We start from the raw sequence: 12,194 nt of genomic DNA, 5'->3' as shown, positions 1-12,194 counted from the left end.
AATGTGCATCAATAGGAAAATGCATAGACAAATTGTGATATATTTAGACAAGGAATGAACCATTGATACATTCAACAACATTGGGTCATCTCAAAAATATGCTGAACAAAAGCCGCCAGACACAAGAGAACACTTTGAGTGATTCCATTTACAGAAATTCTAGAAGAGGCAAAACGAATCTAAGGTGGAAAACAAAACAAAACAATAACAGTGGTTGCCTCTGGGGGCAGGGAGGAATGACTGAGAAGTGGCATGGAGGCACCATCTAGGGAGATGAAAATGTTTTGAATCATAGGAGGACTGTAGATTACATGGGTGTATCTATTTGTCAAATTGTACAGCTGAGATTTGTGCATTTCAGTGTATGTATATTTTACTTCACAAAGTTGCAAAAAATAATCGAGTGAAGAGTAGGTAGAAGTTAAGATGATACAAGAATGCCAGGATATTGGTAATTGTTAAAATTGCGTGATAGTATGTGGGGGTTCTAGTCTATTTACTTTATATATGTTTGAATTTCTTCAACAATAAAAAGTTTTAAAAATTGTTTATATAACATAAAAAGTGAATTGATTAGAAGGATCATGGATTGCTCTGGTTGCTATACTTCTCCTGGGCAATATTTAGTTACCCATATCAATGGAGATCATAAGCTTCGGAACCATTTACTAGCCATGTGGCTTGGAGAAAATTCCTTGATTTCTGCATAGTTCAGATTCTTTATACAACTTCATGAGGTTTAAATGAGATGAAATATATGTAAAGTACTTTGCCAAGTTCTTGCTCAATAAATGTTAGTTGTTATTAGTGGAGAGAAAATGTGGCAGAGATCACTTGTAAAAAAATTATTTGGCTTTGGAAAAACCCATTTCTGTTTAATTTGAATGTGACTGTCTTTGATATTTGGGGAATTGACATGATGGGCTCACACAGGGGAGGTTTGGCTGAGAAGAAATTAGAAAAGGGTTCCTGCCCTTGCAGTGAACTCTTCTACCTCACGTTTAACCTGAGAATTAACACCTAAACCTTATCTCCATGAGACTTTTCAAATGTCTAACATAAAACTCATAAAATGATAATGCATACAATCCCGAAAAAAATTTTTTTTCCTTGTGGGTTTCTTTTTTGAATTTGAACTTACTATTTTTTTTTTCTTTCAAGGGCACCTGTCTCTGGGAGGTTTTGCTTGGGCCAATATTTAAATTGGCCCTGTTTTCTAACTTCAAAACAGCTAGTGTTAAAAAGACAAAGCTAAGATTTTTGGACCTAAAAATAGCAAAATAAATAATCCCCAGCTGCCTAGTAAAAAACCAAGGCTATAACCATATTCAATCTCAGGCCTGGAATATCACTCCCTCTGAGTTTCTTTTCTTAGCAATTTGCACCTCCATGCTTTCACATCGTTAAAGGCTAACCCTTTCCTCTATGGCTAGAATTCTTTCCCTCATTTATTCAAGGAATATGTTTTTAGCAACTTCCCTGTGCCCCACCCAGTGTGTGTTTGTGTGTGTGTGTGTGTGTGTGTGTGTGTGTATGTGTGTGTTGGGGGTGAGGTCAGGGTGGATGAGCCCTGCCCTCTTAGTTCAATGGCTGTGAGACAGACAATAAATGAAGCATAGCTTGTGGGGACACAGAGGGGGTTGTCAGGGAAGGCCTCTCCAAGATGTCATGAGTCAGACCCTGTCAGATGAGAAGGTCTCCATTGGTCCCTTTTTCTTGCTTTACATAGTGTTGGGTTTTGGTGTCATTTTTCTTTAGAGGACCTAAATGGAATTTGCCAGAAAGAGCTACATTCATTTATTTAATTATTTATTTTAAGATTTTATTGGGGAATTGGGGAAGGAGCATACACAAGTTGCTGTCCTTTTGTTCTTAAGTCTAGTTGTGGAGGACGTCGCTTCACTAGCCCATGTTGGTGTTATCATTGCGTTCTTCCCCGGGTGAGGCAGTCGCTCGCCGGCCATTGGATGGCCGCTCACGCCGGCTGCTGGCCACTCATGGTAGCTTTATGGCAGTCCACTGCAGCCTCACTGCAGCCTAGGCCATAGCTGGCAGCTCACAGCAGCCCAGCTCCAGGTTGAGCTGTTGTTCACCATCTTAGCTGTAGAGGATGCAGTGTCACTGGCCCATGTGGGATCCGAACCCAGGCCCTGCTGCTCAGTGCTCGAGCTCCCAAGCCAACTCTTAACCAATGTGCCACTTGGCCAGCCCCTATTTATTTTTTTTAGAGCTCTCTTTAAAGACTTATCTGTAGTGATAATCTTTCCAAATCCCTTCACAGAAGTTTCTCTGAGCAACACAACATATTTTGCTTTAGAAAAGCAGATTTAGGCACATCTGCTCAGGGTCAAAGTTCACTGCACACCCCTTACCGTGTCACAGAGAGATTCCCACGCCTCAGCTCTTTTGCTGGATAGCTGTATTTCTCTCCTTCCCTTCCATCCTCCCCTGAGACATGCTCACATGCTCATGTCTGTTTCCAGCCTGTCTTCCCCCTCATCCTAAAATGTAAAGAGCAACCTTTAAAACGGAAGTTGGCCTTCCCCATGGGTCTTCTCTATGACATCTTGTTTTTGGAAACTTCAGTGTGTTACATTCCTTTATTTTGTATCATTGTAGCACCTTTTTTGTTGCTTTCTCATCTTTGTTCTTCCACTGCTAAAAAACAACAACAACAAAAAATTATGCTAATGAAGGGAAAATAACATGCACGTTTTTCCATGTTTCTTCAGGCTGATTTTTAATAGCTTGTCTCCCTTGCATTCTGGTTTTTCCGTCTGTACTTCTTCATGTAGTTGGCTAATTTTAGCTTAATTTGAGTAACTCAAATGCATAGCACATTACTCCACATTATTTCTCTAAGAATTTTAATCAGTTTCTTTTTTAAAAAAGAACTCCCTCTTTTAGATTTTCACAAATATTTATTGAGCACCCACCATTTCCTTGTGTTGGAACTAGAATTGTTGCACTGACCTGGAACCTTGCTTCCAGCCCTCCTGCCCCTGTGCCCTCCTCACTGGACTTCTCTCCTTCCAGGCCCCACTGGTGCCCCCACGTCAGGCAGTTTTCCTGAGTTGCACTGGCCCCCAGCGTTCTCTGACTCGTGAGCACTTATCACTTCCATCGCTCACTTGGCACTCAGTCATAAAGGGCCATGTGACATGTATCAAACTTCTCAAGTGCTGTCTTCCATGATTATAAGAGTCTTTTCATTTCTGGGCCCTATAGCACTTGATATAGTATTCTCTTTCTCTAGCACACAGATATTAGAATTTATTAAAAAGATAATAGCTCATTGCTTTCTACTTCTCTGTCTTCAGCTTCAGGAACCTACTTTGGTCTTCAGTCCTCCAAGACAAGTTAATTCTCTTTCTCAAAAGAATATCCACTGTGTGGCCTTACTGGCCTCATGAGGAATGCATTTGAATTTATAGATCTCTTGGAACAAAATGAGCTGACTGGCCCCCATGATTTGTGACCTCTTACTTAGAAACAGAGCTCAATTAATTATGTACCAAACAATTAGTTATTATACAACCCCCCCCCCTTTTTTTAAATAGTTGACTAACAGATTGCAAAAGACTGTGCCCTAGGCTTTTATGGAATACAGCTTCTTAGCACAATTTTTCACAATATAAATCAAGGGGAATGCTTAGAATCAAATCTCATAGGCTTGGAAATCATTTTTTTTTAAAAGTAAACTGTTATGACTGCTGTTTTTTTGTTTTGTTTTGGGTTTTTTTTTAAGATTTTTATTGGGGGGTTGGGGAAGGGGAACAGTGTTGGGGAATTGGGGAAGGGGACCAGCCAAGTTGTTGTTCTTCAGTCTTCGTTGTGGAGGGCACCAGTTGCCATCTGCCTGCCTGGTGGCAGCTTGTGGCCTCTAAGCTCAAGGTGCTGTGTTCAATCTTAGTTGCAGGTGGGCGTAGCTGCCATGCCATGCAGGAGTCAAACCAGCAGCCTTGTTGTTAAGAGCACACGATCTATCCACTGAGTCATCCGGGCAGTAGCCCAGCTCAAGGTGCTGAGTTCAGTTGTAGTTGTGGGTGGGCCTAGCCCTCCATCAAACAGGCAATCTTGTCATTACACCAGCTGAGCCATCCTGCCACCTGTTGGCAGCTCAGCGACAGCTCAGCTCGGGCGCAGCGTCACTGGACCATGTGGGAATCGAGCTGGCGGTCCTGCTGCTCAGAGCTCGTGCTCTTAAGCCAACTCTTAACCAACTGAGCCACTCGGCCAGCCCCCTGGAAATCATTTTTGATTAGAGATCAACACAGTTTGATCTCAGTACCGGAGACTAAAGGAGACGTTGTTCACTCATGTTGTTTGCCTAAAAACAAAACAAAACAAAACAAACCCCACAACTCTAGAAGGTCTACATTCCTCTACATTCCACAGATTTGTCTTAACCAGTGAAGATTACAGAAAACATCTGTCCAGTTGCCTCTCTAAAGATCTCCATAGGAGGAATTCTGGGCATGTGAAAGGAGTCAAGTTCACTGTAGGCCTTTATCTATATAGCACCCCAAGGTCTGGACAGGACATCACAAGGAATTTAGTTCCGGCTTCCTGCTAAGAATAAGTAGAAGGCATTTATTCTTTGTTATGTGGCTGCTTTCAACCAAATTTATGAGAAAGCAAAAGGAAGTTTCTCAACTACTACTAGATGGCAAGTACTTGGAGCACTACAATGAGACTAAAACCTAATCAGAAAGAAACATAATGTATTTAGGACAAGACAGTTGGGCCTCTTTTGAGAACACCTGAAACGAAAGCATTTCCAAACCTTCCATGAAGACACATAGGCTGATTAAGCAAAATGATTTCTTGAGTCTGAGCTTTAGAAATAAAAGTTCAACCTGAGTGACAAAGAGGACTTCAACACCAGATTTCTCTTTGCTGGCTATTCTTTGCTCTTATTAATTAAGTAAATTTCTTCCCTGTTGAGGCTATTTTTGAAGTGCTAGCTTCCTTTTCCCCATCTTTGATACAGATGAAGTGGTTTTGTCACTCCCTGGTAAAATGATGGCTTTTCAAACTACAATACAGGTTTGAACTGTGTGGGTCTATTTATATGTGGGTTGGTTTTTTTTTTCCACTAGAAACACAGTCGGCCTCCAGTTTTTCTGTTTCACATCTAAGGATTCAACCAACTGGGGATCGAAATTACTGTTTTCAGTTCATGGTTGGTTGAATCCACGGATGCAGAGGGCTGACTGCATGCATTAATGTATGCCATTTATATAAGGGACTTGAGCGCCCTCAGATTTAGTATTTGCCAGAGGGTCCTGGAACCAATCCCTTGCTGATGCCGAGGGATGATTGGTAGTTAAGTTTCTGGGGGAGTCAAAACATATGTGGATTTTCAACTGCACAGTGTTGGTACCCCTAATGCCCATGTTGTTCAAGGGTCAACTGTACACCCTTGTAAGAAAATTTTATATAGAGCTCACTTAGTCCGTGGTACTGTGTCTTTTCCATTCTCTCTGAAGCTGCACTGAACTAGTTTTACTGATCAATTTTTTTTAAAAAAACCTTCTGTTTTACTTACCTGCAATCCCTCCTTACTCTGGTACTGTCTGTAATGAACCAGGAACATTTCTCAAACAAACAAACAAACAAACAAACAANCACCATTTGCATTCCCACCAGCAATCATAAGAGTTCCAATTTCTCTATATCCTCACCAACACTTGTTATTTTGTTTTTGTTTTTGTTCTTGTTTTATAGCAACCATCCTAATGGGTGTGAAGTGATATCTTATTGTGGTTTTAATTTGTATTTCCCTAATGATTAGTGATGTTGAATATCTCTTCATGTGATTATTTGCCGTTTGTATATCTTCTTTGGAGAAATATCTGTTTGAATCCTTTGTTTATAAATTGGGTTGTTTGCTTTTTTGTTGTGGAGTTGTAAGAGTTCTTTATATATTCTGGATATTAATCCCTTATATATGATTTGCAAATATTTTCTCCCATTCTGTAGGTTGGTGTTTCATTCTGTCAAATTTTAATAAAGTCCAGTTTATTTATTTTTTGTTGTGTTTTGGTGTCATATCCAAGGATTCATTCCAAATTTAATGTCATGAAACGTTTCCCCTATATTGTATTTTAAGGGTTTTATAGTTTTGCATCTCACATTTAGGTCTTTGATCACATTTTGAGTTAATTTTGTATATGGTAGAAGGTAAGGGTCCAATTTTATTCTTTTTTTCTTTTTAATTAGGGAATCGTGTTTTTCCAGGACCCATCAGCTCCAAGGCAAGTAGTTGTTTCAATCTAGTTGTGGAGGGCGCAGCTCAGTGGCCCATGTGGGGATCGAACCAGCAACCTTGGTGTTATGAGCACTGCGCTCTAACCAACTGAGCTAACCAGCCAACCCAATTTCATTCTTTTGCATGTGGATTTCCAGTTTTCCCAGCACCATTTGTTGTAAAGTCTGTCTTTACCCCATTGAATGGTCTTGGCACCCTTGTTGATCATTCAGTTTTATCTTACACTGAGAAGAGGAGACTGTTAGAATAACTACTTTTAGATGCACATTTCACTTTTTAATAATAAGCTTCTCAAAATCAATGCATCTGCCACAATTTTTCACCAGCCCTTTGCTCAAGAATCAACGGGGGTAGTGGCTTTACCTCTGTTAGGGTTGATGAAGCCGGGCCACATGAAGGACTCTGCCTATCTGATGGTACTTGTATGGTTTGAAGAAACCCAGACCTCTCCAGATTTTCTTTGTCAGGTATCCTACAGGTTGAGCTTTCCTCCTAAGGAACGCATTCCATTAGCTTAACAAACTTTTAGAATGCCAGCACACATGGGAGAAATAAAAAATGTTAGTCCCTTACATGCCAGTGTGAATTCATTTACCACATTCCTTTCCTCCCAGTTGATAGCTGAGAAGAAGGGAATTTAAACTTCAACGTTGTTGGAGGGTTGTGGAGAAGTAGGAGAGGGAGAAGCACTACTTTAATGACAAGGCTGCATTCCAAGGAGGGTGGGCCAGAGTGTGGTGCTACCCTGGGCAGTGTAAGGCACTGAGCACCTTGCGGGGACCCAGAAGGGGAAGTAGGAGAATCTAAAGATACATTTTGCCTACTTCACAGCTGTGCTGTGGGAGAGGCCCTAGAAGTGAGTATGAGTAATCCATAGATGTGCATGACGAAGACCCAGCCCTGTCGTGTTTATTTTAAAGCAGAAGCACAGATTTCTCTAGGCTGGGCAACAATTCTTTTANACTACGGTCACCTTCAAAGTATTCCCCTTTGGGAAGCTATGCACCAATGCCAGCGCCTAGTCCACCCTTCAAAGCAATGTTGGAAGTCTTTTTCTGAAATGGCCATCAGAGCTCTCATTGTATTACCCTTGATGTCCTGTTATCAAAATGTCTTCCTTTTAATATTTCCTTTATTTCCGGGTAAAGAAAGAAGTCATTGGGGCCAGATCAGGTGAGTAGGGTGGGTGTTCTAATACAGTTACTTGTTTACTGGCTAAAAACTCCCTCAGACAGTGCAGTGTGAGCTGGTGCATTGTTGTGATGCAAGAGCCTTGAATTGTTGGCAAAAAGTTCAGGTCATCTTTTTCACACAGCCTTTTCAGCACTTCCAAATATTAAAACTGGTTAACTGTTTGTCCAGTTGGTAAAAATTCTTAATGAATAATCCCTCTGATATCAGAAAAGGTTAGCAACATCATTGCAACAAGTTCACAAACTTGTCAGACCTCATATATGTATATTGTCACAGTGTACTTTAAATGTTACAATTTTATGTCAACTATATCTCAGGAAAACTGAAACAAAAAAAGTTTGTCTCTAGGTCCCTGACTTTTGAAGTTGAAGGTTGTGTGAAAAGTAATGTGTACCAAGTTAAGATTACTGATTAACTACATCAGGGGCTTCCAGTAGGTGTCTAACTTGATGATTTAAGAGAAACAGTTGGAAGTAAGCTTGGTTGCTCCACATGAAACTGAGTCACACAAAGCAGAAACCTGAATCTACATGACTGGAAGTCCCAGCGAGTGTTCTCAGGGACCAATGTTCTCTGAAGAAATACCACTACCAATCGGGATGCATGAGGGTTTGTTTTTTTTTAATTGAATTTTTACATTTTTCAATTACAATGGACATATTACTTTCAGGTAGGCAACACAGTGATTAGACATTTATGTAACTCACAAAGTGATCCCCCCAATAAATCTAGTACCCACCTGACCATGGTTACTGACTATATTCCCTATGCTGTAGTTTACATCCCCATGACTATTTTGTAACTACCAGTTTGTACTTCTTAATCCCTTCACGTTTTTCACCCACACCCTCAACCACCCTTCCATTTGCCGACCATTAGTTTGTTCTGAGTTTGTCTGTTGTTCATTTTTTTTTTATTCCACATATAAGTGAAATTATATGGTATTTGTCTTGCTCTATTTTATTTAGCATAATACCCTTTAGGTCCATCCATGTTGTCACAAATGGCAAGATTTCATTCTGTTTATGGCTAATACTCCATTGTATATATGTACCACCTCTTTATCCATTCATCTATTGATGGGCACTTAGGTTGCTTCCATATCTTGGCTATTGTAAATAGTGCTGCAATGAACATAGGGGTGCATGTATCTTTTCGAATTAGTGTTTTAGATTTCTTCAGATAAATACCCAGAAGTGGAATTGCTGGGTGATAAAGTAATTCTATTTTTAATTTTTTAAGGAATGAAGAGTTTATTTTTAACACTACTGGATAGGTAGAAACTAGGGTTCCACTTCCAGCTCTGCACTGGCACTAATTATAGCTGTGTGAGTTTAAACAGGTCACTTGGCCTCTCTGAGCCTCATCTATAAAATAAGGAGCTAGAGTGTACGACTCTAGAAGAGCTAATGTATGTGAAAGCACTTAACAAAACTTGTAATGCATAGTTGGTGTGCAAAAAACGTTTGTTTCCTCCATATTAAACTGTGCTGAGGCTATAAAAATTTTAAGTTGTAATAATTCCTTGATTTCCAAAATAACCATCATTATATTCAATAAACAACTATAAACTGATCCTAAGTAGAAACCATGAGGTTCAGACACAGTCCTCAAGAAACTAATAAATTATTAAGGACAACAGGATATACTCAATAAGGATGATGACNGAATAATGTTGCAGCCCGTGAGTGTGAAACAGTGCAAAGCCAACTGGACCACAAGGGGACTGAACCTCTGACCCTGGGCTCATTAGCTCCATTCTTAAACCAGGGCAGCCAAACAGTCAGCCAATTAGTGGTTCGCTTGACAGCAGGATCCAGACTCCTGCGCTGATCTAGTCCAGATCCAGTAAAATACGTAATCAGAAGAGCAGCGCGGCAGCTGTCAAGGGCAGGCCTCCTTACTCCCATGAGGCCACAGTGACTTTTAGTGTCTCACTGTTTCACACTGGATTTTAGAATTACCAACAACCTTTTAGAATTGCAGCATTTACTCTACAATAGGAGAGAAAAATATTTGCCACTTGTTCTTTTTAATGTTTAAAAATCTTGCACATTTACGAAGTTCAGTCAGGGGTGGCTAGTTGGCTCAGTTGGTTAGAGCACAGAGCGCAGTGCTCATAACGCCAGGGTTGCCAGTTCGATCCCCATATGGGCCACTGAGCTGCGCCCTCCACAACTAGATTGAAACAGCTGCTTGACTTGGAGCTGATGGGTCCTGGAAAAACACACTATTCCCTATTTCAAAAAAAAAAAATAAGTAAATAGTTCAATCATACTATGTGTTCTGCAGCTAAATTTTTTTTTCAGCATGAGGATCCATCCATTTTGTAGTTTGGAATTTATTCACTGATATTTTGTTCCATGTTATGAGTGTGTTATCATTTATCCATTCTACTGTGACAGACATTTGATCATTTCCAGTTTTTTGCTGTTGTAAGTAGTTTTGCTCCACATAGTCTTGTGCCTGGCTCCTGGTATGCACATGCGTTTCTCCAGGATACATATGTACCTAGGGGTAGAATGGCTGGGTCGCAGGATACATCTTTAATTTACTAGGTGACGTCATAGTGTTTCTAAAGTGCTCTGTTCCGATTCCTATTTCCACCAATAAGCATTCCAATGAGCCCCCATCCTAGGAATACCTGATATTGTCAGACTTTGAAATTTTTACTAATATACTAGATGTGAAACTGTATTTTAATTGTATTTAAAATTTGATATTTGACTCCATTTTCTGGAATACAAGTGGAGTCAAACAGTTTTTTGTAGATTTTTTGGCTAGTTTTCCTCTTTTGTCCTGATCAGTTGAGCATGTGTATGTATTTATATCCTTGATGCTAATCTTTTGTCCATTATGTGTGGCAAATATCTTCTCCCAATTTGATTTGCCTTTCTACACTTCATAATCTTTATAGTTCTCATTTTAATATGATTGCTTTATAGTCTTTGTGCCTTGTTAATACACAAAAATCTTCCCTAGATGTCATATAAATGCTCTTATGTCGTCTTTGTAAGTTTTGCTTTCACCTTTCACACTTTCATCTTGAATCCATGTGTAACTGATTTGGACTACCACATACATATATGAGGTAGTGGCCCAAGTTCCTTTGTTTCATAAACATAACTGCCAACACCATTCACTGGGAAGTCCATCTGTTTCATGCTGATCTGCAAGGCCAACTCTCAGAAATCATTTCCACACGTGCATGTTTGCTTCTGGAGTCCTTGTTTGGACTCTGGTTATCTTATTTATGTCTATGCCAACACTAGTCTTTCAGTAGAGTTTAATACTGTAACTTCTTGCTCTCTGGTAAGGATAGTCCCCTTACCTGTTGTTCTTTAGGCGTGTTTTGGCTACTGTTGGCCATTTGCTCTCCTGGAATAGAAATGCTGTTCTAAATGTTCCTTCTAAGAGCTAATTGAATTTATAATTAGGCAAGGAAAGCAGAAACAAGATTCAGGTATTCTGATCAGTAAACCTGAGAGAAAATATTACTTGATTTTTACTTGATCATACAGTTTGCAAAATTTAGATTTGAGAATTTATGCTCATCATATTTTCTTAATTGTGCAATATCTACAAACCATATTAATACAGATATGTTAAACTTTGGTTGGTTGTGCTGTTTTTATCATAAATTTAATTAACATTGAACTTGGACCACTTCCCTGAGCTGTAATACAGATAATGCCTGGCCAGTGAAGCCACAGGAGACTGTAATTAGATCTCATGAAACAATGGTCTGAAATTATTTTAAGTGCTTGTAATTTTTAGTAATATGCAGGCTCATGCATAAATATCCAAAAGGAAACTCAACTAGGGGTGTGTGTGTGTGTGTGTGTGTGTGTGTGTGTGTGTGTGTGTGAGTGAGTATGCGCACGTGCTGGTAACTATTTACTTAAGGAAATAGAGAATTTTAATGTACACATTCAGCCTGGGAAACTTTGTATTGTTTATTAAATAAAGCAGAGAAAGCAAGAGAGGACTCAGCACAGTGGGAAATAAAATCACCAGATAAGGCGGGGTTTTTTTGTGTTTTTTTTTTTGCTACCGTTTCCTGTTCTGGGTGGCTCTGTGATCCACTCTTAAGAATTTCATTCCTCTTGCCCAGATTGAAAATTTCCCATTCCCTGTCACTCAACTACCTCCCCCATTCTTGAGCTGCCAAACCGAAGCAGTTCAAACAGACACAGTTAATTTGTTGAAGAGCACAGAGCTTTCAGTAAACAACTTCTTCCTGAATATTACTATGTATAGATGACTGGAGTTTTATCAGCAGAATAAGAATTGGATCAATTTATAGCATATAGCAGGTCAGCTCATCCTTGCCTGTCTTCACAGTTATATAGCTACAAAAAGAGGGAATGACTACAATAGCTACAGAAAAAGTTGGGGAGGGGGGGTGACAGGATTTTTTTTTGCATCAGAGTCTACATTTTTAGAATAAGTAGAGCATAGATGACAGCTCTGAAGGGTTTTGCTTTTGGGAGAGGCATTCAGTAAGTATCAGTGATGATACTATGTCACAAATGGATGGCTTTCAGAAAGCCCTGTTCTCTTATTTTCTGAATTATCAAAGTGGTGAAAATGTTATCATGGTTTAAGTGATTAGTCTAAAAATAATGGCAGCCCTTGTCAAACTTATAGAGGCTAGAAATAGTTATGAAAGGCATAAGATAGGGATGAATTCCAAAGGAACAAAAATAGTCCTGACTTAAAAAAA

This window comes from Hipposideros armiger, unplaced genomic scaffold (genome assembly GCF_001890085.2).
Source record: "Hipposideros armiger isolate ML-2016 unplaced genomic scaffold, ASM189008v1 scaffold_5, whole genome shotgun sequence".
NCBI lineage: Eukaryota > Metazoa > Chordata > Mammalia > Chiroptera > Hipposideridae > Hipposideros > Hipposideros armiger.
The sequence above is the reverse complement of the archived record's forward strand: the minus strand, read 5'-3'. Positions refer to the sequence as shown.